The sequence below is a fragment of the Chanodichthys erythropterus genome, chromosome 3 (genome assembly GCF_024489055.1).
Source record: "Chanodichthys erythropterus isolate Z2021 chromosome 3, ASM2448905v1, whole genome shotgun sequence".
NCBI classification, from domain to species: Eukaryota; Metazoa; Chordata; class Actinopteri; order Cypriniformes; family Xenocyprididae; genus Chanodichthys; species Chanodichthys erythropterus.
This window is the reverse complement of record NC_090223.1, coordinates 68,123,897-68,149,442: the sequence shown is the minus strand read 5'-3', so window position 1 is coordinate 68,149,442 and position 25,546 is coordinate 68,123,897. Positions and strand designations below refer to the sequence as shown.

The 25,546-nt window shown below is 38.7% G+C and overlaps 1 pseudogene; it reads right to left on the bottom strand.

Annotated features, from left to right (window-relative positions):
- Nucleotides 1–7,313: 7,313 nt before the first annotated feature.
- LOC137005411 (uncharacterized) lies at nt 7,314–8,863 on the bottom strand (annotated as a pseudogene).
- Between the last annotated feature and the right edge of the window lie 16,683 nt (nt 8,864–25,546).

The following is a 25,546-nucleotide window of genomic DNA, read 5'->3' as shown; positions in this document are numbered from 1 at the left end:
CGGGCTCTGGAGAGGATTCACTGACTGGAGTGGACTCACTAACTGGAACGGGCTTTGGAGTGGACTCACTGACTGGAGCGGGCTCTGGAGTGGACTCACCCGGGCTGGAGTGGTCTCACGGGCTGGAGCGGGTGCTGGAGGTAGTCGAATCGGCCCATTCCCACGCAGATGCAGGTAATTGGAGAAATTCCAAAAGTTTAATCCCTTTACCAGCTCCATCTCCCACTGCGGCAGAGGTTTATCCAGACATCCATTGAATATGTCCTTAAGGACCACATCAGGGAGACCCCTCTGCCCGCGACCAGAACTTCTGGCCGAATGCCCGCACTCCCATTCTCCTCTGACGAAGAGTTGACAACAGGGCCTGAGCCTCCTCAGCCCCCACTGATGACCGGAGTCTCCTGCTGCTGGATCCTTGCATAGCGGTGGTTTGTTCTGTCACGGTTGCACACAAGAACAAGATGGTAAATCCAAGTGCAGCATAAGTATTTATTGGGGAGTCCAGAAACGTAAATCCAAGGCAGGCAAGAGGTCAAAATCCAGATAATCAGTCCACAAAACAACAAGCCAGAGATACAAAACAGTGCACGTAACAAATACAACAAACCACAACTGAGGACAGAAACAACTGCGATTAAATAGACCGACACTAATGAACAAACACAAAACAGCTGGGTGCAAAGACAATGAGATAATGAGTCCAGGAGTGAGTATGGGTATTGTAGTCCAAGGGGTGAAAACAAGAGTCCAAGATGGAGTGCCCTCTAGTGGCTGATGGGGCACTCTCACTGGTGATCATGACAATCGGTAGTTATTAATAGAATAACGAGACACAAACCTTTACATTCAATCGCGTTTGGCCCCATTTATTTATGATCACAGTGCATACACGTACAAACTTTTAGTCCAAAAGTGCGCACATTTGTAGAAATACACGTTTACCTCAGATTTCATTAGATGGAATATAAGCCGGGCCGTAAGCAGGGTTTTATAATTACCCTGGTCAGAAAATGACGTTTGTTTGGGGGGTACGGGGGCATGGTCCCCTAGAAAATCTAGATTTCCCTGGTGTACATTTTTAAGACGTTTTTAATGGGTGGTGCAGTGGGTATTTTCTAGGCTTGATTGTGTTTTTGGGGCACAGTTTAACATGTCTTAATGCTTCGTTTAAAAAAAAAAAAAAAAAAATCAATATTTTTCATATATTTTACCTTTATTCTACACCTTAGCTGTGTCTGAAACCGCTCCCTATCCACTATATAGTGCACTATATCGGGTGTCGGCCATTTTGTAGTGCTGTCTGAATTCTGAGTGAGCGACTGCATTCCCTACATTCGTTCACTACATTTACCCACAATCCTCTCTGATTTTGAATGTACATTCAATGTTCACTCGTTAAAGCGCCGTTTCCCAAAATCCAACGCGATAAGACGATTGAGTGCGAGTGTAAAGTGTAATTAATAAGAAAACCTTTGTAAAGATATTTTGAAGCGAAATGATACACGTTTATATCATAAAATATATACTTATTATCATATGATAATTTGGTCGATTTTTCTCATATGTTGTACAGTGTATTTAACCTACGTCTTAGAATGTGATGTATTGACAAATTTTAAAAAGAACTCGGTTTGGTCATCTGTTTTCTGGGCGGAGAAACGCTGCCCAGCAAGGATGGGAGTGAGTTTTAGGAATATTTTTTTTTTCATAAATTAATACAGCTGAAGTTTTATTAATATGCATTTATTAATATGTAAATCATTACATGTACTACAGAACAGTACTGAAGGAGATGGGCCTGCTGGGTGTGGTATCCCCTCTAGAGCGCCCAAAAAATGGGAAAACCTAAAATAAAAAAAAGAGACACCAAAAAAAGTTTTATCCCTGAATTCGATACACATAATGTATCAGAAAACATTTTTACAGATCTCAAGCTAGCACAGACCTGACCAAGCATAACAATATGCACATTTAATCCATAATCCATCTCTGTATTGTCATGGTTCACTAATCCGCTGTCTCATACTGTTGTCTGCGTGTAGGTTTTGGGGTGTGTCACTTGATTGTTCTGTGTGGGCGTGTGGATCATTACTATCTGCCTATATAACGCCTTGTCTTTCGTCTCATGTTTGTCAGATCGTTGTTTGGAGTCCTGGTGTTTGTTCCGTTGTTGTCTCGTGTTGTATGTTCCTGGATTGCTCGTCGCTGTTTCCTGTTCCTGTCTGTTTCTTTGGATAACTCGTTCTGGATTACGTTCACGGATCACCACACGGACACACGGACTCTCTTCACGGATCACCATTCATCACGGACATTCACCGCTCATCGAAGTCCCTGTGTTACCGCTCTCCTGCTGTCTGTGTTGCTACTGTGTGTATTGTTTGTCTACCATCATCTGGCGTGAAGCTCTAATAACTTGCAATTGTATCCAGCCTTCTTTTCCCGTGATATGTATAGTGCCAAGATCATGTGCTTGTTTGATTTAAACATTTCAGCATCTGTGAAATCTGTGAGAATTTAATCATTTTCAGATTGAGCTCTATTAAGAGTATCTCAGACATCTTATTCATTGCCAGCTTTTGCAGCAAAGGAAACAAGGGAATTTATCGGAATGAAATAATTTAGTCATTTTCTTGTTATATCTCGATGGGTTTTATCATTTCCAGCTCTTTGACGCAATACTGTTCCAGCATCCATTCAGAGCTAATGTTTTTAATGCATTGCTCAAAAAACATACCATGGAGCTCACGGTCATCTTTGATGGTTATTTGCTTTATTGTCAGATGAAAACGGATGGCTTCTGTGTAAACGTGTCATTAATGTGTCATAAAATGAGGTCTTTTGTGACTTTTCTGCACAACCACTGGCCAAATGTTGTTGTTTTTTTTTGGGTTTTTTTTTACAAATTTTTAAAACAAACCAACAAGGTTTTTTTTTTTTTTAAAACTTCAATTAATTGTTCGTAAGGTTGAACGACTTTTGATCAGTCTGTAGTTCACTGAGTACATGTTCATCTTCTTCCTGATCCTAAATCATGCTTAGCATGTTGATGAATGTCCACATGATTGTGATTTAACAGTTCCTTGTGTTTTCCATGAGAAGGGTTTGTGTGTGTGTGTGTGTGTGTGTGTGTGTGTGTGTGTGTGTGTGTGTGTGTGTGTGTGTGTGTGCGCGCATCTGTATGTGTGTACGTGTAAGTTCGTGTTTAATAAAAATGATTAATGATTATCAACCAATAATACGCTGTTAAAATGTATCCAAAATGAATAGAACAGACATTTTTAAACAACCATATAAATATATGGTAGTACCTGAGACGTTTCCTTTGCTGGTGTTTATAATCTGATGATGTTTTCAGATAAAAAAATAAAACAAGTAAAATGGAAAAAGTAGTGTTGAATTCAGTGAAATTCAAAAAACACTTCAGTTTAAATATATATATATATATAAACATGTACATGGTAACAAAGTAAACATGGTAAAAAACAAAACATTACATCTGCCACAAAACAGAAAAATCAAAAAATGTTTACAAGCACATTGCACAGGACCATGATTAAGTGAAATTAAGTGTGAAACCACCTTCTGCATAAATCACACTGTATCTAACAAGAAAATTGAAAACATTAGAATTGTTTGATCATGAATGATCAATATATATATACAATATATATATATATATATATATATATATAATTATTTTTTTTTTTCACATTTGCAGTGTTTTATATACAGTATCTCACAAAAGTGAGTACACCCTATTTTATTATATCTGTTCATGTGACAACACTGAAGAAATGACACTTTGCTACAATGTAAAGTATTGAGTTGTACTGCTTGTATAACAGTGTAAATTTGCTGTCCCCTCAAAATAACTCAACACACAGCTATTAATGTCTAAACCGCTGGCCACAAAGTATCAATATTTTGTGTAGCTACCATTATTTTCCAGCACTGCCTTAACCCTCTTGGGCATGGACTTCACCAGAGCTTCACAAGTCGCCACTGGCGTCCTCTTCCACTTATCCATGACGACATCATGGAGCGGGTAGATGTTGGAAACCTTGCGCTCCTCCACCTTCCATTTGAGGATGCCCCACAGATGCTCAATAGGGTTTAGGTCTGGACACATTCTTTAGCAATGCAGTGGTCATCTTAGAGGTGTGTTTGGGGTCGTTGTCATGTTGCAATACTGCCCTGCGGCCCAGTCTATGAAGGGAGGGGATCATGCTCTGCTCTTTCATGGTTCCCTCAATGAAGTGTAGCTCCACAGTGCCGGCAGCACTCATGCAACTCTAAACCACGACACTCCCACTCTAAGCAAGACACACTTGTGTTTGTACTCCTCACCTGGTTGCCACCACACACGATTGACATCATCTGAACCAAATAAATTTATCTTGGTCTTTTGTGGCCAGTGGTTTAGACATTAATAGCTGTGTGTTGAGTTATTTTGAGGGGACAGCAAATTTACACTGTTATACAAGCTGTACAATACAATACTCAATACTTCAGTGTTGTCACATGAAAAGATATAATAAAATATTTACAAAAATGTGAGGGGTGTACTCACTTCTGCGAGATGCTGTAGTTATTACCATAGGATTTAATATAATGTTTACCCAAAAACACAAAGTTGCAACACATTAATGTACACCTTTTTTCTCTCATTACCTGCATCACAATCACCACAGCTCACACTATCTTCCTGAAGTGTGTGAGGTCTTGTGCCAGGCTTACATTTTATGTTGATCCAATCCTCTTTTGCATTTTGTTCCTTTCTCATTTTGAAGTATTCACTAAAGTTGGACAAATACATGGAATCAGTTTTGTGACATTCTTTCAAATTTGTATGATGAATCTGAAGTCACAGGTTGTTGGAAAAAAAACAAAACAAGGAAATGTACCCAAATCTGCGACATGCATGTAAAGCTTCCTCAGTTTCCATGGCAACACATTGAGGGGTCAAGCACAAAGATAAGCTGTGTCTCATTTCAGAGGCTGCGTCCTCCAGAGGTTGCATTTGAAGACTGTATACATCATTAAGGATGTCTTATTTAAGAAAAGTAACCCTAATAAAATTGATGGTTATTCCTCGTGAGGTGCAAAATGCTGTATTTTTTTTTTTTTTTGTAAATTTACAATCCAATGGTTATTTTTCTTAAATGAGCCGGCCTCAGCAGCCTTCAAATGCGAAAATGAGACGCAGCTATTTTTTCAGATTTGGCATGCAGATACTAGGATAAAGAAACAATACATAATTATTATTATTCTAATTATTATTATTATATTATTATTAATGCAAGTAATAATAATAAAACAATGTCCTTCTAACATAAGTATTTAGATTGATCAATATGCTATGGAGTATAATGTAACAGTATGTCTTGTTTGTTTTTTTTCTTACAATAAACTTCTAATGCACATTCTTTATGTTTACAAAAGTAATCGCCCCATCGTATTTCTCAAAGTTGACCTGTATCATAAAAGGATAGAAATTCAAACTGTTATTTTTACATAGATGTAAAGGCTAAAAAAAAAGTTCTGGAATTACTTACTGTTCGTAAACCTTGTCTTTTCATCTGCTCCTCAGTACCATGCAGAATTACATCTGTTGTGAAGTGGCTCAGCTGATATAGTGGAGTAGTTGATCCCATTGCATTAAGAATGGCCTGGATGTAACTTTCTATAGCCTGAATCAATCAAGTACAAAAATATTGACAGTAAAATTACCCAGATTCTGACCAAAATGCTATACTGTCCTACTAGTACATAAAGTAACTATTGTCATAATTAGCATACCTCTCCATAGATCCATTTATGGGGCTTCAATGTTTGAAATGTTCGATGATGGAGTAATAACTAGCTAAAAATAAGCTTTTTTCATTCAAGTCCTGCACCAAAGCTACAAGTAGCTCTGTTGGCTTCTTTGTCCACAGCATGTTAACCTACAATGACAAACTTGAAGAAGTTTTCTTAAATTACATATTATAGTTAACATTTCTTTCTGCTTGTGTAACTGCACAGTTCTTTTTGGGGTATTTTTTATTGAATGTAATATTATTATTCTTACTTCTTTCTCTGGAAGAAGTTCTTCTGAAGGAACATTACAGCGATCATGTGTTGACCCTTGTTCCTCTCTCTTCTGAGTTGCTGGAGTTAGAGGAGTTGTGTGTCTTTTTTTAGTGGGGGACTGGCACTGTGTGTGGATCAAAGCAGAACTTGGATTTCCTGGGAGCCGGGAACCTTGCCTCTTTCCTCTTCCATGTCTCAGTGGGGTCACTAATATTCATTGGTGGTGCAGGCTTGAGCAGTAAACCTTGGGAAAGGTTGTGCTGGATTACATGCTCTTTGTATCTGGCCTGCAAGGATGGGTGCATTATCCTGATGAATGTACCCGGTGACATTTTTTTCCTTTTAGCCATAATGGAGTTTTTGACGATGCCGAACCATTTCTCCACATGACAATTGGTGTCCCTTGTCTTGTCGGTCACTTGGCTTGTCACGCTAGAGGCATGTCTTTTCAGATCACCCAGAAGCAAGCCACTCCACATTGGAAAAATTCCAATATAATTGTCAAAAAGGAAGTTGAGGATCCCTGGACAGAAGTACGGATTATCTTCCAAGATGTCATGTGTCTCCCTAGCATCTTCCAACACCTTCTGAAAATAAGAAGAGAAACGTGAACTGCCCATGATTGTTTTTATTTGTTTTCTTTCTTCTACGTTCATTTTCATCAGAGGGTTTGTTGGATTTTTTGATAATAGACTCCAAAAGAAAAACACTTTCCTCAACACTTTTTGTGTATTTTGGAGATGTAAGGATGGTACAAAGTGGTCTGAAGATTTGTGTGGCTTCAGGCATGGTGCTTGCATTTTGGAGTCTGGCAAAGCAGAATGTTGTAAATTCTACGAGGCCCTTGTCTTTTGTTTGCTTGCGAATTGCCTGACAGACTGCTTTCAAAACATGGGCAGAGCACATATGCAAAATGGTGAATGGTTTCAAATCCTCTGGTAAAGTTTTCCCCTGACAAATATTCTACGCTCTGTCAAGATATAAGTTGATCTTTTCCTTATTAAACGCAAGGAAGATACTGTGCATCAGTGCCCAGATATAATCCGTTTCCACCTGTGAGATGTGCACTAGTGTGTATCTTGAGAGATGAAGTGCAAACTGCATTAACCAAAACGTAATGGGGGGAACTGAATGTTCATTTGACAGCATTTCAGAGACTGGGAGGGGTGGTGCATCCCGACCCCCTCCTGGAAGTGTAAGGGAGTAGTACAGAGAGTAGTACAGAACTTTTTTGTCAAGTCAAGTCAAATTTATTTATATAGCGCTTTTACAATTGGTAATTGTTTCAAAGCAGCTTTACATATTAGAAGCACAGAAAAAAAGGGAAGTGGTTAAAACTGTACAAACAAGCGTGGTAATATGTAACATATACAAGATGGTGCTACATTAAGCCAATGTCGGCTGACTTCCAGGGGTGGAAAAAACCCCCTAGGAGAAAAACCCAGCGTGCTAGCACTGGGAAAAAAGTCCTAGGAGGGAAAAACCCCTTGGAAGATATATATATGTAAATGTATATGGAGATCAAAATCTGAATTGTACATTTTTATTATAGAGATTAAAAATCGATTATATATAAATATATGTAAGCGGATACGGGGATCCTGGGCTACGTTGTAGTCAGGTCCAGACGCAGGTTCTCCATCTGACCTGGATACGGCCTGGATCCAGCACCCGGCAAACCTCAGGATAAGCAGAGAGACAGATATTAGCGTAGATGCCATTCTTATTCTGATGTACAGGTATATCTAGTGTTATAGGAAATGTTCTCGGTTCCGGCCGACCTAATTATTGCAGCGTAACAATCCTTTAACGGATTTGAAAAATGTTAATGTATTGATAATGTGTTATGTGTATGCAAGAGCAAAGAGATGTGTTTTTAGTCTAGATTTAAACTGACAGAGTGTGTCTGCTTCCCGAACAATGCTAGGAAGATTGTTCCAGAGTTTAGGTGCTAAATAGGAAAAGGATCTGCCGCCTTCAGTTGATTTTGATATTCTGGGTATTATCAACTGGCCTAAATTCTGAGATCGCAATAAACGTGAAGGACTATAATGCATTAAGAGCTCACTTAGGTACTGGGGAGCTAAACCATTTAGAGCTTTATAAGTAAGTAGCAAGATTTTAAAATCTATACGATGTTTAATAGGGAGCCAATGTAATGTTGACAGAACTGGGCTAATATGGTCATACTTTCTGGTTCTAGTAAGAACTCTAGCTGCCGCATTTTGAACCAACTGTAGTTTGTTTAAAAGCCGAGCAGAACAACCACCCAGTAGAGCATTACAATAATCTAGTCTTGAGGTCATGAATGCATGAACCAACTGTTCCGCATTTGTCATTGAGAGCATATGTCGTAATTTAGATATATTTTTTAGATGGAAGAATGCGGTTTTACAGATACTAGAAACATGACTTTCAAATGAAAGATTGGTATCAAAGAGCACACCCAGGTTCCTAACTGAGGACGAAGGTTTAATGGAGCACCCGTCAAGTGTTAGAGAGTATTCAAGGTTTTTCGTGAGGAAGTTTTTGGTCCAAAGATTAGGAAATCCGTTTTTTCTGAATTTAATAATAAGAAATTTCTTGTCATCCAGTTTTTAATGTCAGCTATGCATTCTGTTAGTTTTGTGAATTTGTAGGTTTCGTCAGGGCGCGAGGAAATATAGAGCTGAGTATCGTCAGCGTAGCAGTGAAAACTAACACCATGCTTCCTAATTATCTCTCCTAAGGGCAGCATGTACAGAGTGATGCATGTTTTGTCTTGATTTGATGAACATAAACTCAACATTAGGGCTATATTAAGTCTTAACAAAATGGGCCCTAAAGACAAAATTCAAAAGCAGTGACACTGCCCACTGTAAGCAGTTCACCGCGTTTGGAAGTGGTCTTTAAGGCAGTTAGCTACTGTACGTAAAAACATAATTTCCCCTAGGTGTGAAATGAACTCATCTTTCAAAAATAGCCCAGGACTGTCATGTCTAATGTGAGGGTTCTCAATCATGGCACCATTTTAGCTATGAACAAATGTAGCCATAACACTGTTAACAAACTTCCTGCCCTTGTCTATTTTCAACAGATTCACACCAGCCTTCCACCGGCATCTCTGGGTCACAGCTGACATCATGATCTTCATGCCAATGTGCTGGAGCTTAAGCTGGTGCAGGTCCTCCTTCATGGCATTCACTAGCTGTACACTGCTAACCTCCCCCATATCGTTTCCACCACAGTGGATGAGGAGGACATCTGGTGCTGCTCTTCCTTGCAGGGAATGGGAGAAGAAGGGGAAAAGTCCTCTCTACCTCAGTTCACCCCAGCCAAACCAGCAGACACGGACACCTGGCAGACTGAGGTCTCTTCCCATGGTCTCTGCAGCTCTCTGGGCACCACGTCTGACATGGCTGTCACCTATGATCCACACTGTGTCTAAGGAAGGAAAATAAATGAGTTCATTAAATGCTTTAAGTACTGAAAAAGGTAATGAAGAATTTAACTTATTTATGTAGAGAATGCTGTCACATAAGGGAGAACACAGATCAAACTAGCAACACCTCAAAATATAGATGACCGTCTAATTTTTGTTGTCCTTTTAAGACAGACATTGTAATATCAGCTGTCAAATGTCAAGCAGCCAAGACTTGTACTTACAGTTTAAGCTGGGTGCAGACGTGGTGGATGTGGGTGTGTCACAACTGGCCATAATGACCTCAACTGGGGTCACTAAAAGAAAATAAACATCTTGTAAAAATATAAAGTGCATTTCCTTCTCAAAAGTCATATTCAAGATGATCTCACAAGGCACTGGATAGCAGTGAATCAACATAGTGTGAGGAATTACAATATTTAACACAAGCCATTAATATGCTAACTAAGGTGACATCCAAATACACACTCATAAATACAGGTTAATTGATATTAATTGATTTGCTTCAAATTATTTGTACAGAAGCGGGCTTAAGACACGTACCTTTTAGCCCACAAACTAAAAGCCATTCTCACCCATTTCACGAGAGCCGAGTTCAGACTGCACGATTTTAGCCCCAATTTTGGCTCGCTGACAGGTTTTGAAAAATCGCCGACAAATGAAATCACAGGCAAATCGGTGCTCGTTCACGCGAGTGACAATCACGCAGTAAGAAGGAGCAAAGACGCGATCTGAGAGAATCACAGACGAGTCGCCGACGCCCGTGAGATATTTGGCATGCTAAATATCTGGACCTGTCGGCGATTCAAAATCCTGCTGTGTGAAAACTGTTCTGACTGAAAACTACATCGGCGATGACCGACAGCCAATAAGAGAGCAAGATACAGAGTTCAGGGAGGAGCTATAGACCAAAATATCAGCAAGCATGGCTTTGTTTCAATAAAAGGCTTCTTCTCGGTCTATTTGGACCCAAGAAATGGAAGAAAAATGAGTAGAAATTTGGCAGGAGCACCCATGTCTGTTTGACATTTCATCTCAGTCTTACATGAGAATTCAGGTCTTGCACGCGTGATATCGCGTGTGTTTAGTTGTGAAGGGTAGTTTGCGTGCCAGACAGAGTTGTCGGCGATTCTTCCTATTGTAAAGTCATGCAGTGTGAAACCTTCTGTCGCCGATCCATTGTGCAGTGTGAACACAGCAGCGACTGAATGCTGGCCAAGATAGTCATGTAGTGTGAAAAGAACAGTGACCCGACTACTTTGAAGATCGTGCAGTCTGAACTCGGCTTAAGCCAAGCCCATCTGTTTATTTTTTACACTTTTATCGATCTCCAATACATCGGAGCCTTCCTGCAACTGTGTCCATGCTAGCTGAAATAAAGTTCTAGCTCAGAACGTAGCCTGACATGCACTTCTCCAATACTAAGTGGAATGGAAAACCCAGAGTGGACCAAGAGCGGAGTGATTACAGAACGATTTTACAGTGGAGAGAGGAACGTGCTTTTGCTCAACTCATCCCCTTCAGCAGGGTGAATACACCTCGTCTTTCCTTAATTTAAGACTGATTAAAGCTAAAATTAAGACATTTATTACACTATTTGAGAAATGTAAGCCTATTTACGGCCTTAAAATGTTAAAAAGTGAATTTAAGACATTAAGGACAGACGGGAACCCTGCGATTGATGGAAATCTGTCGCAGCAATGGTATTTATGCAATGGCAATGGTATAAATACCCGCATCTGGGTATTTAAAGTGCACTTTTTCTTTTTGGAATTTTCAGTGTGAACGCATTACTCGCACTATTTATACTTAAAAACGTCATAGAAAAGTGCACAAGTACGCGAATTGGGATGCACCTATGCAGTTGGTTCTTCTTCTTCTTTATATGGATTTGTGGCCTAAAGGTGCACAGAGTGCCCTCCGGCTGCAAGTATGAATTGAAAACACAGTATCCAGCACTCATAGTGATGATATATACAATAAATATAGAATAAATATTACTCCTCTGTATAGAAATTTGACATAAAATTGTTGAATATAGAGTAATGACACTTGTGTCATTAATGTGTTTATGAACAAATGAAAAAAGCACAAATCTCAGGGCATGTCAAAACTTCTCCAGGCCCCAAATCAGCCTCAGACTCCAGAGGGTTAAAGCTAATGATTCTAACAACCGAAGCGGTCATGGTCGCATCACCTGCCCAATTTATAACGAGATTAGCCATGTTATGGGCGATAAACCCAGCTGTCAGCCGTTGGAGCTGCTGGATAGCTACGAAGCAGGTGAAGAGGAGCCTGAAACTCTGAGGAGTTCGGCAGACAGCCTGGATATAGATGGTGAGACAGGTACGTTTTCAGTCTTAACATACATAGCCTACGCATATACTGTAGAAAGAGACTAAAAAGTTGCCTTGTTTGTAATTGGAAAATTATGTTCACAGAATAAACGAGCCAGTCAGCTGCTCCCAGTATTCTTTGCACAACTTGGAAACCCACCAGAGAAGCAGAGATTAGTACCCTTTACGTGACTGTCGTTCCAAACACTCATGAAAGTGCGTATCTATTAGGGATGTGCGTGACGACTAATCGTTTAAATGGAAGTTTTGTATCCGACTAGTCGACTAGTCTAAAAGCAAGAAACCCCCAAAAGATAGTGAGAAAAAAAAAGTTGTGTGTGCGTGTATATAATAGCCTACATTTGAAATACTTAATCTATCAATCACCTCCGAAATTTAGCATGGGTTCACCTCAGCCTCCACCATGTAACCAGACAACCGACCAGCCTCTATCTTTTCTGCAAGATCTGGCTCAACCTTTCAACCATCCTCCTGCACATCCTCCAGATCTACCTCAGTCCTTCAGCCAAGTGTCAGCACACCTTCAAGGTCCAGCTCAGCAGCCCTTCAGCCAAGCCTCAGGACATCCACCATTCTACCAACCTCCAGATGATGAGGAAAAGTAAATTAGATTAGATCACGATATTGTGAATTGCTTTCAGTATTGTTGGTCAATACATGCAAAGTGTATCCATCATTATAAAGGTTAATTACAGTTCAGATTATAGTTCAGAGAGTGCAGCATGCACTTATGATGGTAGGGACAGTGGAGATGTCCACATCCAGCCGTTTCCCCAGGCATCTCCACCGCCCCTTCAATCGGCCGAATGCACATTCCACCGTCACCCTGGCGTTGCTGTGTTGCTCGTTAAAGTACCTTTGCTGCTGTGTCCTTTGGCAATAGAAAATAAGAGAAGTTGAATTTATTAGATGTTCTAATATGTTTCTCTAAACATTTTAATCTCCTTTATACTAAGATGGTACTGTTTCCAAATAGGATTTGTGTGTGTGTACATGTGTGCATGACTGTGATAGAACAACTTACTGGTGGAAAAAGCTCCCCTCTCTCTGCCATTGCAAAGACCCTGACGTCATGGACACTTCCAGGCCATCCCGTGTAGATGTTGGTTAAACTGTTATGGGGACATGTGATGTGTTATTTTATAATTATGTCCATGTAAACAATTATGAAAAGAAACACAAATCAGTTATTACTGCATTGTGAAACATTTCAGTGATTGCAATAGGTGATTGCAAAACAAAACAAACAGATGGTTACTGTAAACACAGAGGGGCTATCATATTGTAACATCAGTAGGGCTACTGACAAGCCATACTATGGCAAACCGTTTTAACATTTAATCATTTAAACCTACTAGTCTAAATTTTCATGCTACTAGTGCTTATTTTTAGATACTAGTATATATTCCATTAAGTACTAGTACATATTTATTTAGCTAATGAATAAATACTAGTACTTAATGGAATAGATACTAGTATCTAAAAAATAAGTGCTAGCATGAAAATAGAGACTAGTAGGTTTAAAAGATTAAATCAGACTTTTCACTCAATGACGGTTAGCACTAAGGAAAGTAAAAAACAATTCCAGGAGAGATTATTTCATAATTGTACCAGGCTTACCAGAACTGATGATCTACAACTCCCTGCAGAAGGACAGAATGCCATCCTTTGCGATTGAAGTAGTCAACGTGATTTTCTTCTGGTGCAATGATGGGGATATGACTCCCGTCAATTGCTCCAGTGCACTGTGGAAAACCACACCTCATTTGGAAGCCTTGTAGGACCTCCCGGAGGGCATCTCCTTCGGGCAGTTTTATGAACTCGGGCATGAGGACTTTGTGCACGGCCTTACAAAATGTCCACAACCGCGCACACAGAAGACCTGGCAATGCCAAACAGGTTACCCATCGTGCGGTAACTGACCCCCGTTGCCAGCCAATACAGCCCAACTCCTACACGTTTCCGCATGGAGATGGGTCGCCTAAATTGAGTGTCCTGCCGTAGGAGTCTTGAGGAGAGGCGCTGACAGAGATAATCAAAAGTTGCCCTCGACCTCCGAAAGTTTTCAAAAAAACAGCGTCTCAGTAAAACTATTCACATCACATTCCCACCACTCCTGGCTCTGTCTACACATCCACACAGACCTCTGTAGTGAATTTGCAGCCATAAACCCGCAAAAGTCCAAAATAACCAATTTTGCTCTCTTTCTCTTCGTTCTTCTCCTCTTCAGCACCTGCTCATTAATGTTACGGCTTCCATTACACAAACATTTTGAAATAAAAGCAAAAACGCTTACTTCCTCCATAACCTCCCGAACTTTAGTGCGACAGCGTGCTGCTTCTGACGTCATTGTTATTGTTATTTTGCGCATGCGGGTTAGTTTGAAACCTCAAACAGTTCACACTGGAATCAGACATAGGCCACATTTTAAAAGGTAATGTGAACTGCCAAACAAAAAATCAGATCTGAGCAAAAAATCTGAATTGAGCATTAAAACTTGCGGTGTGAACGTGGCCTAAGACTGAACTGAACACACTTACTGATTGACAGTTCCTTCGACTGGAGCCGATTTTAATCGTTGACAGTAGGAGAAGAGCACAGAAGTTTACGACTGAGACCGCACTGTAGCGTATGCACACGTATCAGGATAGTCAATAAAATTTGGAGTTTCAGAACGCTTTTAACCTGGTGAACTTTGTTTATAAATCACTAAATCGGCGCCGGACGGCTGTGACTTTCGGCAGGTTTGTGGGCCTGCGATGGTAAACAGAAAAGTCCAACTTCCTCCCTTTGGTGACTTCAAAAGGAGCACCCCCCCTAGAGACTGACCAGATCCACATTCCAACACCCCACACACACAGGGACACACAAAAACACACACACACATATACAAACATGCCTAGAGATGGTATGTACAGTTATTCTCAAGATATGATTGTGCCAAAGTGTACCCGCTATATTTTAAGTGCATATATGCTTCCTAGTGTTTAGATTTTAGAGTTTAAATGACTGTAGCCATTCTAGTTTCATTCCTATTAATGTAATTTTGTCTGTAAACCATAACTTCTTCTACATGTTGTGTTTATGTGTCAAGTTTAGATTCCTCTGAAAGCTCTTCCTCTCCTCTATTCCATAATGTGTCTCACATCCCTGTAGGATGCATTGTTCTATTTGTTTAATGATACTGTGAAGAAAGTACTCTACTTCGAAATCTGATCTGAGAGCCATAAATCATGCAGATTAAGTCGTGAGGCCAATCAAAGGGAAAGCTTTCCCGCCAACTTTGCACCCATGTTATTGGCTACCCCACCTCAAGGAGGTGTGTCGGCTTATCTGTCATAAAAGCAAAGACGCACAATTTCTTGTGTGTTCTCTCCCGATTGTCTCACGAGCATCTCGTGCACGTTTTTCCCGGACCCCTCCGGTGACCACGCGCTGTCATCGCGCTCAGCTTCGGGATCGCCATCTTCCAGCGAAACTCACTCTCGTCCTCAGTTCAAACCTTCCCGCTGAACGGAGGAAGCCAACGAACTGCACCAGCGCTAACCTGAAATTCGACACACGCAACCACTGCAAGTATACTGCCGTTTCTCAATCTTAGATGATGAAACTGATTTCCGTGCTGGCTTAGGACTGGTTGTGAGTTTGCTACTTGCCTTCTCTCTTTCCTTCTCTACTTCTATTCTTGTACATAGGTGTGTATTTTCTTGTATATATATTTAGATGTATAACCTCTGTATTCGTAGTTTGCATATATTAAAATGTTATTCATGCTCGATTGTTCTGTTTGTTCTTTCAGCTGAAAACCAAGTCACTTTAACGCTTTTCGATCGCTTTATGTTATAAAACTATAAAGTTATTTTCACGGCCAGAGAATAACTCTGTTTATAATATTCTGTGAGGGACTTAGTTTGCTGGACAAACGAACAGTTTCTCTAAATAATTATTAAACCAGAACTATATGTAATTGATTACAATTCATTGTAATTGATTCACAATATAAGTTTAATTCCCCGTTGGGTCGATATATGAATCATAATTTATTCATAACCTTATGAATTATAACCTTATATAATTATTCATATTTCATCCATAAATTGGTTAATAACCGCTACATTTCTTTACAGCACTGAGCAATTTGTGAGTCACAACGGGCATATAACTGTGCGAGATCTTGAACATGGATGTAAACAGACAGCTAGCACTCTTCATCTGCAGTTATATTTGTGCGGAAAAATAACGAAAAAAGAGGAAAAGTGGGCAGGATATGGGTGAGGTCCTGGCTGGAGAGGCAACATGGAAATTAATCTATTTTTAGAGCTCGCACCCCGGCTTAATAAAGACCTTCATCGCTGGCAAACAATAGGACGTATTTGCAGATTTGTTTTTAAACACTGCCACTTCATCCAACGCTCCGAGTGAGAAACCGCTTCAGACGATTCAGTGCGTGCAGCAAACTGAACAAATCATTCAAACTGATTCAAGAAGCAATTTAGACAGTTGTGAGACTATGATAATGATTTGGCACAAAGATTTGGCTGAATGGGCAACAACAAGTCAAACACATGTTGCAAACAAATCTTTCATTAGTCCCTTCCACAGGCCATTATGTCTCAAAGACTAAGGAATGCACCAAAAAAGAAACATTATGAAGATCACGTCCAAGGTTTGTTCAATTTTCACCTTTCAGTTTCTGCTACAATTTTGTTGATGCAGGTCAAAATCTCAGAATTGATTTGATAATACGATGGCAATATTCAAATTTATTTTAGATCTGAGTCCTTGCTGCCATCACCACCACCAAAGAAGCGCAAGGGTAGTTGTGCTGTTTATTTTGTTTGTAAAACTGGTTTACAAAAGTTTTAAGATGTGCTATAACACATTTATATGCATTTGAATTTGTAACTACACTGTAAAAAATTAAATTACCATTTGTACAACATACTGTGCTTTTTGAGTCACATATATTAGGAAATGTGAATAACTGTGAATCTACATAAAAATACATGTTAGTCTAACAAAATTCACCAAAATGTCATAGCTACACATTAAACAAAGTTTTCTGGACAAACATTTTTATGTTAAACAGCAATGCTAAGTAGTCAATAGTTTGCGCATGCGTGCTGAGCCAGAAAATTGTGCCTAATGCACGGTGTTTCAGTTATAATATTTATAACGATGTTAAAAAAATCACTTAAAAGGGAAAAATCATTTGAAAAAATAAATGAAGTAATGGTAAAGTGAATTTAAATATCTATGCATTTAATTTATATGCATATAACTACATTGATAAAAGATTTAAAGCAGTACGTAATTAAAAAGTAACCTCATTAACTAAATATTAAAAAATATTGTAAATTCTAATTTTTGTCTTTATAAGATACATTTGTTTAAGTGAAACTGTAATTCGTTTATGAATTTGTTTTGATCATTTGTTATTGAACATTGTGTTGTTCTGAAAACTTAAAAATATAAAAAGTTCAACAACAATATTGAAGTTCCCAATTTTTTTATTGGACAATTAGTAGGTAACAAATTTGTTAAGACACTGTTTTTCAACTTTCAACTTTTTATTAAAACATTTTAAACATAAAACCTTTTAACACAATTGTTAGGAAACATCTTTTAAACAGTTGTAAATAAAAACATATTTTAACACCTAGTAAATAAAAACATTTTAACATTATTGAAAAGTTAACATGAAAAACACTATGAACATCCATATAGGTGAATTACAACTTAAATAACAAAAAGCAAAACAAAACCATATCTTTAAAAAAAAAAGAAGAACTTCTTATGGGCTTGGTGTATATTACGGTTCTGATGGCCGTGTTTGCTTTGGGATAGTGTGCTACTCTGGTGCAGCGTGTCTTTTTTTCACCAGGGTTTGTTGACAGTGACACCTGATTGGTTATTCTGCATAATTCATTATCATGTGTTATTCTTTTTTTTCATGTCAGTTACATGATTGTCAGATGTGTATCTGACAGTGAGAGGACCACAAGTGAGTAGATATTCTTCAATATCCTGTGTGTCATGGTAAGAGAGGTCTCTTTCATTTTTCAAGAATTTGGTTAAAACTGTGTTTGGGATTGCTAGAGACAACTCCTGTTCATCAATTGAAAAAAATGAGTGTACCGGTGCATTTTGTTATGTAGCTGGATTGTTTTCTGAGTATTTCACATGTCACACATCTGTGAAATGTTTCTTTTATGTTTATTGTGTGCTGTGACATTTTGGACAGACCTTTCTGATGGTTATTGTTGTGCCTTCAATTGGTTGTGTGATTTTATGTGTTTGTGGTGTCAATTCACTTGTGTGTGATGTTGATGTTGTTGTGTGTTGGGTGATGGTGGTGCTGCGTGTGGTGGTTAAATTGATTTTTCCATTGAATTGTCTTGTAGACAGGTTTGTGAATATGTAGGTATGACCCTGTTGCACTTTTTCTATTTGTTTGTCCCACAGTGAAACCTGGATGGCTCCAGGATGATTTCACAAGACTTCACCTCCGATTCGGTGTCTCTCACGGTGATCATTTGGCTCGGATTCTCACTGTTCGAGACTGTGGCTATCAGTCTCAAAATCTGTAAAGAAGATTAAAAAGTTAATGAAATGTATAAGAAAAACAAAGAACAGTTTATTTTTTATATAGTTGTGTTTGAGTATAAATGTTAAAATTATAGTGACATTTAATGAAGAATAGTGGGTAGTAATAGTGCTAAAATGCAACTGAAAAACAACCATCTGAAACTATAACAGCTGTGGATTATCTAATGTCAGTTCACTTTTTTTTTAGTTTAGCCAATGATGTGCTTTGGTTAAGTGCTTTTGGTTGTTTTTTTTTTTTTACTGTGGCGTGATTTCTGACAGACTGCAGTCTCTTGTCGGTAGTTGCTAAAAGCAAACTAAAATGTCAGTAACAAACAAGGACCCGCCCATGTCACATTCACAAAAAAACTGTTAACATCATCTCAGGTAAGTTATGATGACATATTTACCACTCCAAAAAGTTTTTATTAAAGTTTTTGGTAAATCGATTAAATCGACTACGCAATAATGGAATGACATTATTACAATAGTTTAGCTAGCTAGCAAAGGCCAGCTGCAGTCTGTTAAGCTGTAACAATAACAACATCAATGCTAGTGATAATGTTGATTAGTCGTATGTTAAAGGTGCTATAAGCGATCCTGGGTGGAGTAACTTCCTGTTGACATTTTAAGTGTTGTCAAACAAAACAGAGGCTAGCTAGACCCTCCCTCCTCCTCCTGCTTCTCCCCCTCCCCTCCGTGCTTCCTGAAACAGTCATGAACGTGCATTTAAAATGTAAGTAGCTTGCGTATTGACGCTGCTTGTCGGTTACTGCCTCCTAGCCTCATCTTAAAAAAAAAAAAAAATCCTTTCACTTCCTCTAATCCCTCTCTTTTGTAGTTTATGATAATCTGAGCACTGCCTATAACTTGTATTATGAGCACTTCTTGTCTATTTGCCTCATCATGGCGACTCGCTTGTTGTATTCCTCACTTGTAAGTCACTTTGGATAAAAGCGTCTGCCAAATGAATAATTGTAAATCTAAATGTTATTGGCTGGGGCGCTGTTTATTTTTTCGTGGTCCAGGGGCCTGTACCATGATGGTAGTTGAACAAACTCAGGGTTATGGGATTAGTTTCGAGTTGACAAAACCAAACCACTCCAATCCGGCTTTGTTGGTACCATGATGCTGATCATCAACTTTCTCTGTCAACTCAGGCTTTGATCCTGAGTTTGTGAAGTGTGTGCACATGAATCTGTGACATCAGTGGTGAACAGCCAATCACATGCCTTGCAACAGAAATAAACTGTGATTCACTTCTCACGAGAGAGCCAGCGAGATTCAATTCACTGAAAATTAAGAATTTAAACGCATTTACACTAATGGAAAATACTAATCTTTGAAAGAGGACAAATAAAAGAAATGATGTTTCTCTATCAGTCCAAGTGAAGTTAGTTTATATGGTTAATAATATATAGCGATAGAGACTCAAACATATAAGCTCACATGTAGTCATATTTAAATAGTATATTTACACCTTATTTATATTAGCCTACATATGATCAATATTCATTGAAACTAAGTGCTTAATAACAACTGTTAAACTAAACTTGCATGTGTGTAATGGATTAATAAAAATATAGATCATATATAAATTATATTATAATTAAAACCAGACAATTTCATTGTTAAATATTTGTTTTTACTATATAATGACCTTTAATTTGGAGGAAGAGAAACTGGGGGAGTGACTTTATTGTGTTGGGTGTGTCAGTGTCACTTAGCTTACACCTGATTTGTCCAATTTCAGTTTGAGATCTCTAACCCTGAACATAACCTGCCCCGGAGCAGGTTAGCCGTGGAGCGTAAGTTACCATGGCGATGAACACCGCTAAAAGCCAAGTCACTTTCATGGTACCTAAAATCCAGGATTGGTGCAAACTAATCTGAAACTTACCTGGCTAGCCAGCTAATCCAGCTTCATGGTACAGGCCCCAGGCTGCACCAGTTTGTTTTTGTTGCCATTTTTGGAGCTTGTGGCGACTACAGAGACCGTGTTTTTTTTACAGTGTGTTCAAGGGACAGGCAGCTAGTGGATAGTGAGGAGATGTTTGCTGTAGGTGACAAAAAATGTTTTGGCCTAAAAACGCGTGACATCAGAGACCTGCCACCACAGCCAGTACTACTGGCCCACACCAACCACTGGCCTATCATGCCGTCTCAAAAAGACAGGTGCAAGTGGATGTACGTGTATTGTTACGGTGAATTGCACCAAATGTGATGTGTACATGAGCCTTACCTCTGAAAAATCTTTTTGAAGTTTCATACAGAAAAAAGGTGAAGTTTCAAGGATTATGGGGAGTTCATGTTCATAAACTTCCTCTCATAAAATTGCGTGATTTTTTGGGAAAACTGGGACGCCATGTCATCCGGACTAAAGAGGACAAGGACAACCCAAGTTGTTATCAGCGCTCAGTTCAGAAGCCTGCATCTCTGATGGTATGGGGTTGCATGAGTGCGTGTGGCATGGGCAGCTTACACATCTGGAAAGGCACCATCAATGCTGAAAGGTATATCCAAGTTCTAGAACAACATATGCTCCCATCCAGACGTCGTCTCCTTGCATTTTCCAACATGACAATGCCAGACCACATACTGCATCAATTACAACATCATGGCTGCGTAGAAGAAGGATCCAGATCTTTCACCCATAGAAAACATTTGGTGCATCATAAAGAGGAAGATGTGACAAAGAAGACCTAAGACAGTTGAGCAACTAGAAGCCTGTATTAGACAAGAATGGGACAACATTCCTATTCCTAAACTTGAGCAACTTGTCTCCTCAGTCCCCAGACGTTTGCAGACTGTTATAAAAAGAAGAGGGGATGCCACACAGTGGTAAATATGGCCTTGTCCCAACTTTTTTGAGATGTGTTGATGCCATGAAATTTAAAATCAACTTATTTTTCCCTTAAAATGATACATTTTCTCAGTTTAAACATTTGATATGTCATCTATGTTGTATTCTGAATAAAATATTGAAATTTGAAACTTCCACATCATTGCATTCTGTTTTTATTCACAATTTGTACAGTGTCCCAACTTTTTTGGAATCGGGTTTGTACATTATGATAAATTATTTGCTTGTTACATATACGTGCAACATTTCAGCTGTAAATAAATTCTAAATGTTAGCTAGATTGTGTTTATTACCTGTCTTCCGATGTATGCTTAGACTGAAATTTAATAAAATAATGGTTGGTATTTTTAAATACATCTATTGTGCTGCACTGATTTAAAAACACTGACAACAGGGAGCATTATATAATGATGAAGGAAAAAGTCCCACATTATCCCACACAACAGTGACAGTCCGGGAGATGGTTGACCCTCACCTTAGCTCATCCGGAACAGAAATAAGTCTCTGTGTATTGTAGTGTATCAGTCTGTGACTGCTTCAAATATATAGTGTTTTGCATATAAATGACAAAAGTCTTCATTGATGAAAAATGTTTGGTCCGCATAGACTTTTGTTTCATTGGATGTGTGAAGAGTTGGATGGAGTGGCCACAGAGAGCGCTGAACCTTTCCTGAAACACACATCAACAAACAGTCGCACCACAGACACTTTTCTGCACTTCCTACTCAAATATATATAGTTCCTACTCAAAAATAGTGAGCTAGCTTTGAAAGTATAAAATCCCACCCTCCTTTCAGAGCGTCTCCAAAGCCATGCCTCCTTCAAAACACATGAATGCGCACAGCAGGGAGCAAAAGCGTTAAGAGAGATCTTTTTTTTTCCTCATCTCAAAAAATATCTGCGTCCACACGAAACCACTGAAACGATTTAAAACAATGTAGTATAGATGCCAGACCATTATGTGGCGCTGTAATTCTGCCGCAGAAATGCACTTAAAGCAGCGAAGAAGACTTGGAGCATGCGCATAAACCTTGAATACAAACTTTAGCAAAGCTTAGAAATAACACTTTATTTTGGTTCAGTAGCTTCTGCAGCACGAATGCAAGCATGTAGAGTCTGCTATTGCTGTTGTTGGTGCTGGTTAGTGCGTCTGACTAGGGTCAAGTAATAAAAATAGCATTGATTATTTAAAAAAAAAAATCAGTCGGTCGTGTCTTAAATGAATGTAAACATAAGTATATTCTGTCTGTGTGTTCATTTTTAAAGTGACATAAGCCTAATAAACCTGCTGCTGTCTGTCACTCACTGCTCCTGACTGAATAACTTTAGTATCTTTATAAGGATCATCAATCTATATTTAATCGTTACAGTGAGCACTTCAAATCATTGCATGTAAATTGTTTGTATTTTAATTAAATACATTTGATGAGTATTTGTAATGTGTAACTAAATACTTTTTGATGTGTTTGAGCCCATCTCTGTAAAATTGCTCTGAAAGCAGAGTTTTAATCACACTGTACTTCATCCCTCACAACATTATCTTCATCCTGTCAGAATAGAAATGTTTATCATTTAAATCAAAAGCACACTGCTCAGATCTAGCGGTGGCGAGATGAAGCTTCATGAAGTTTTGAAGCTTTCCAGCCAGACTGGTTTCATAATGTTTCATCATTTAATATATAATGAAGAGAAAGACTGGCAGAAACAGAAAATGGCTGATAAGTGTGATCTGTGTCTGCTGGGGCTGATCATTTTCTCTTCACTTCTACATTGTTTTATTGTTTTTATTAATTAATTAATATTACCCAGAGCTTTTTCGAATTACAATGTAACTACTTCACTTTAAAATAAATATTATATATAATATATTATTGGCCGACTAGCCTCTTCAGCTAGTTAGCACAGTAATGCAAGTAATTACTCACTTAAAACTTGCATATGGAATAATTAACTAGATTTCATTTACATCCATTTTATTTATTGTATTTTCCATTGCTGCTGACACAGTAAGCACTTTCACACTTAGCAGAGACAGACTGACTTTAAATAGCAACACAAAGGAGGATTTATAGAGTGTAAACTCAATACTAACTTACACACTCTTCTTAAATCTCAGTCATGTGAGCTCATAATTCATAGACATTGGTAGAGCGCTAATGTGTTTTATTGTATGTTTTAACAAAGGTTACACTAGTGTTTTATTCAGTTATGCTTCTTTATTCTTCTGAAAACAGGCCATTGCTTCTGTATTCATTTTAATTGACATTTTCCAAAGTCAGTAAATACGTTCAGCCCAAGCAAAGGCTGGATATCTAGGCTTTATTAGTTTTGTTATCAAATATATACTGTGTGTCATATGCAGCATATCATATACCCAACACTTGATTAGTTAACTACTCCACTAAAACGCTCCCATGCGGTACTTTTCTTTCCTTCACTTTTTTTTTAATTCACATTTTTTTAAATTTCTCTCAGATTTGTTTTGCCTTCATTGCTGCTTAACAAGTTATCCCACAATTGCATCTGCAAATTAGTACCTGACGAAGAATTGAGCAATATCTCATGTAGATTTTCTTCCTATGCATTCTATAATGTCCACTTGGACAAATGTTTTCCTTTATTGGTTTTCCCTGAAGAGAGATGCTGTTTTTGAAAAGGAAAGAAAGCGTGATGCACATTCATTGCGTTTTACCATGAAATGAGAGTTTGTGTCTTTATTAAAGGGATAGTTCACCCAAAAATGAAAATTTGATGTTTATCTGCTTACTCCCAGTGCATCCAAGATGTAGGTGACTTTGTTTCTTCAGTAGAACACAAATGATGATTTTTAACTCCAACCGCTGCCGTCTGTCAGTCAAATAATGCATGTTAGTGGGAACTCCATCTATAAGAGTCAATAAACATGCTTAGACAAATCCAAATTAAAACCTGTGGCTCGTGACGACACATTGATGTCCTAACACACGAAACGATCGGTTTGTGTGAGAAACTGAACAGTATTTATATCACTTTTTAACTCTAAAACACCACTATGTCCAACTGCGTTCAGCACTCGGTTAGTGAGGTCTGATCGCGCTCTGACAGCGGAAGTGATGTCTCGCACTCATTAAGCTCATTAAGGTTTCTCACACAAACTGATCATTTCGTGTCTTAGGACATCAATGTGTCGTCAGAAGCTGCAGGGTTTAATTTGGATTTGTCTATGCAAGTTTTATTTACTCTAATAGACGAAGTTCCCATTGACACAGATTATACGGCTGACAGACAGCAAAATCATCATTTGTGTTCTACTGAAGAAACAAAGTCACCTACATCTTGGATGCGCTGGGGGTAAGCAGATAAACATCAGATTTTCATTTTTGGGTGAACTATCCCTTTAAAATCAAAACATTCATGATTTTTGTCTCATCCTGTTATTTTTTATTACCGCCCCATGGATACCGTGATCTGCGCATCTGAAGTACACACCTATGAAATATAGATATTTGGTGACAACCACATGAAAGCACAAAACAGAATGACAGTCTCTTTTAAAGCTGCAGTAGGTAACTTTTGTAAAAATGTATTTTTTACATATTTGTTAAACCTGTCATTATGTCCTGACAGTAGAATATGAGACAGATAATCTGTGAAAAAATCAAGCTCCTCTGGCTCCTCCCAGTGGTCCTATTGCCATTTGCAGAAATACACCGCTCCCGGTAAGAACCAACCAATCAGAGTCAGGAGGAGTGTCTTAGCAGTGTCAATCAAGCTTGTGTGCGCGCTGATCACAGTCCTATCATGCACAGCCATAGTGCACAGCGTGTACAGGCATTCAAATTCAAGATTACCGGTGTGCAACAGCTTTGCTTATGGCGGACAAACAATCCAGTTTCGTACGTATAATACCCCATAAAGTGCGTATCATATGCACGCGAAAAACTAATTTTGGCGTATATATTCTACGAGATTACAAACTCGTACTATTGATACGAATTTTCGTGTGATCGGGCTCTATTAAGTCATGATATGCAGTTTTAAGAGTTTTTCAGGCGAGAATGTGCTGGTTTAAAGCTCAAATTTGTGGTTAATTGATAAAGATAGCGCCTTTCTGAAAATTTGATCTGACGTTGTCGGAGTTTTGAGATCCAGGCGATCACCGGACTCTCTGCGCTCATGTGCCCAGCTGAGAGCAGCCTTACCTCGGCTAATCCTTCTGACGTTTGCCGCTGGCTCCGTTTTGGCTGAGGGCAACGTGACGTT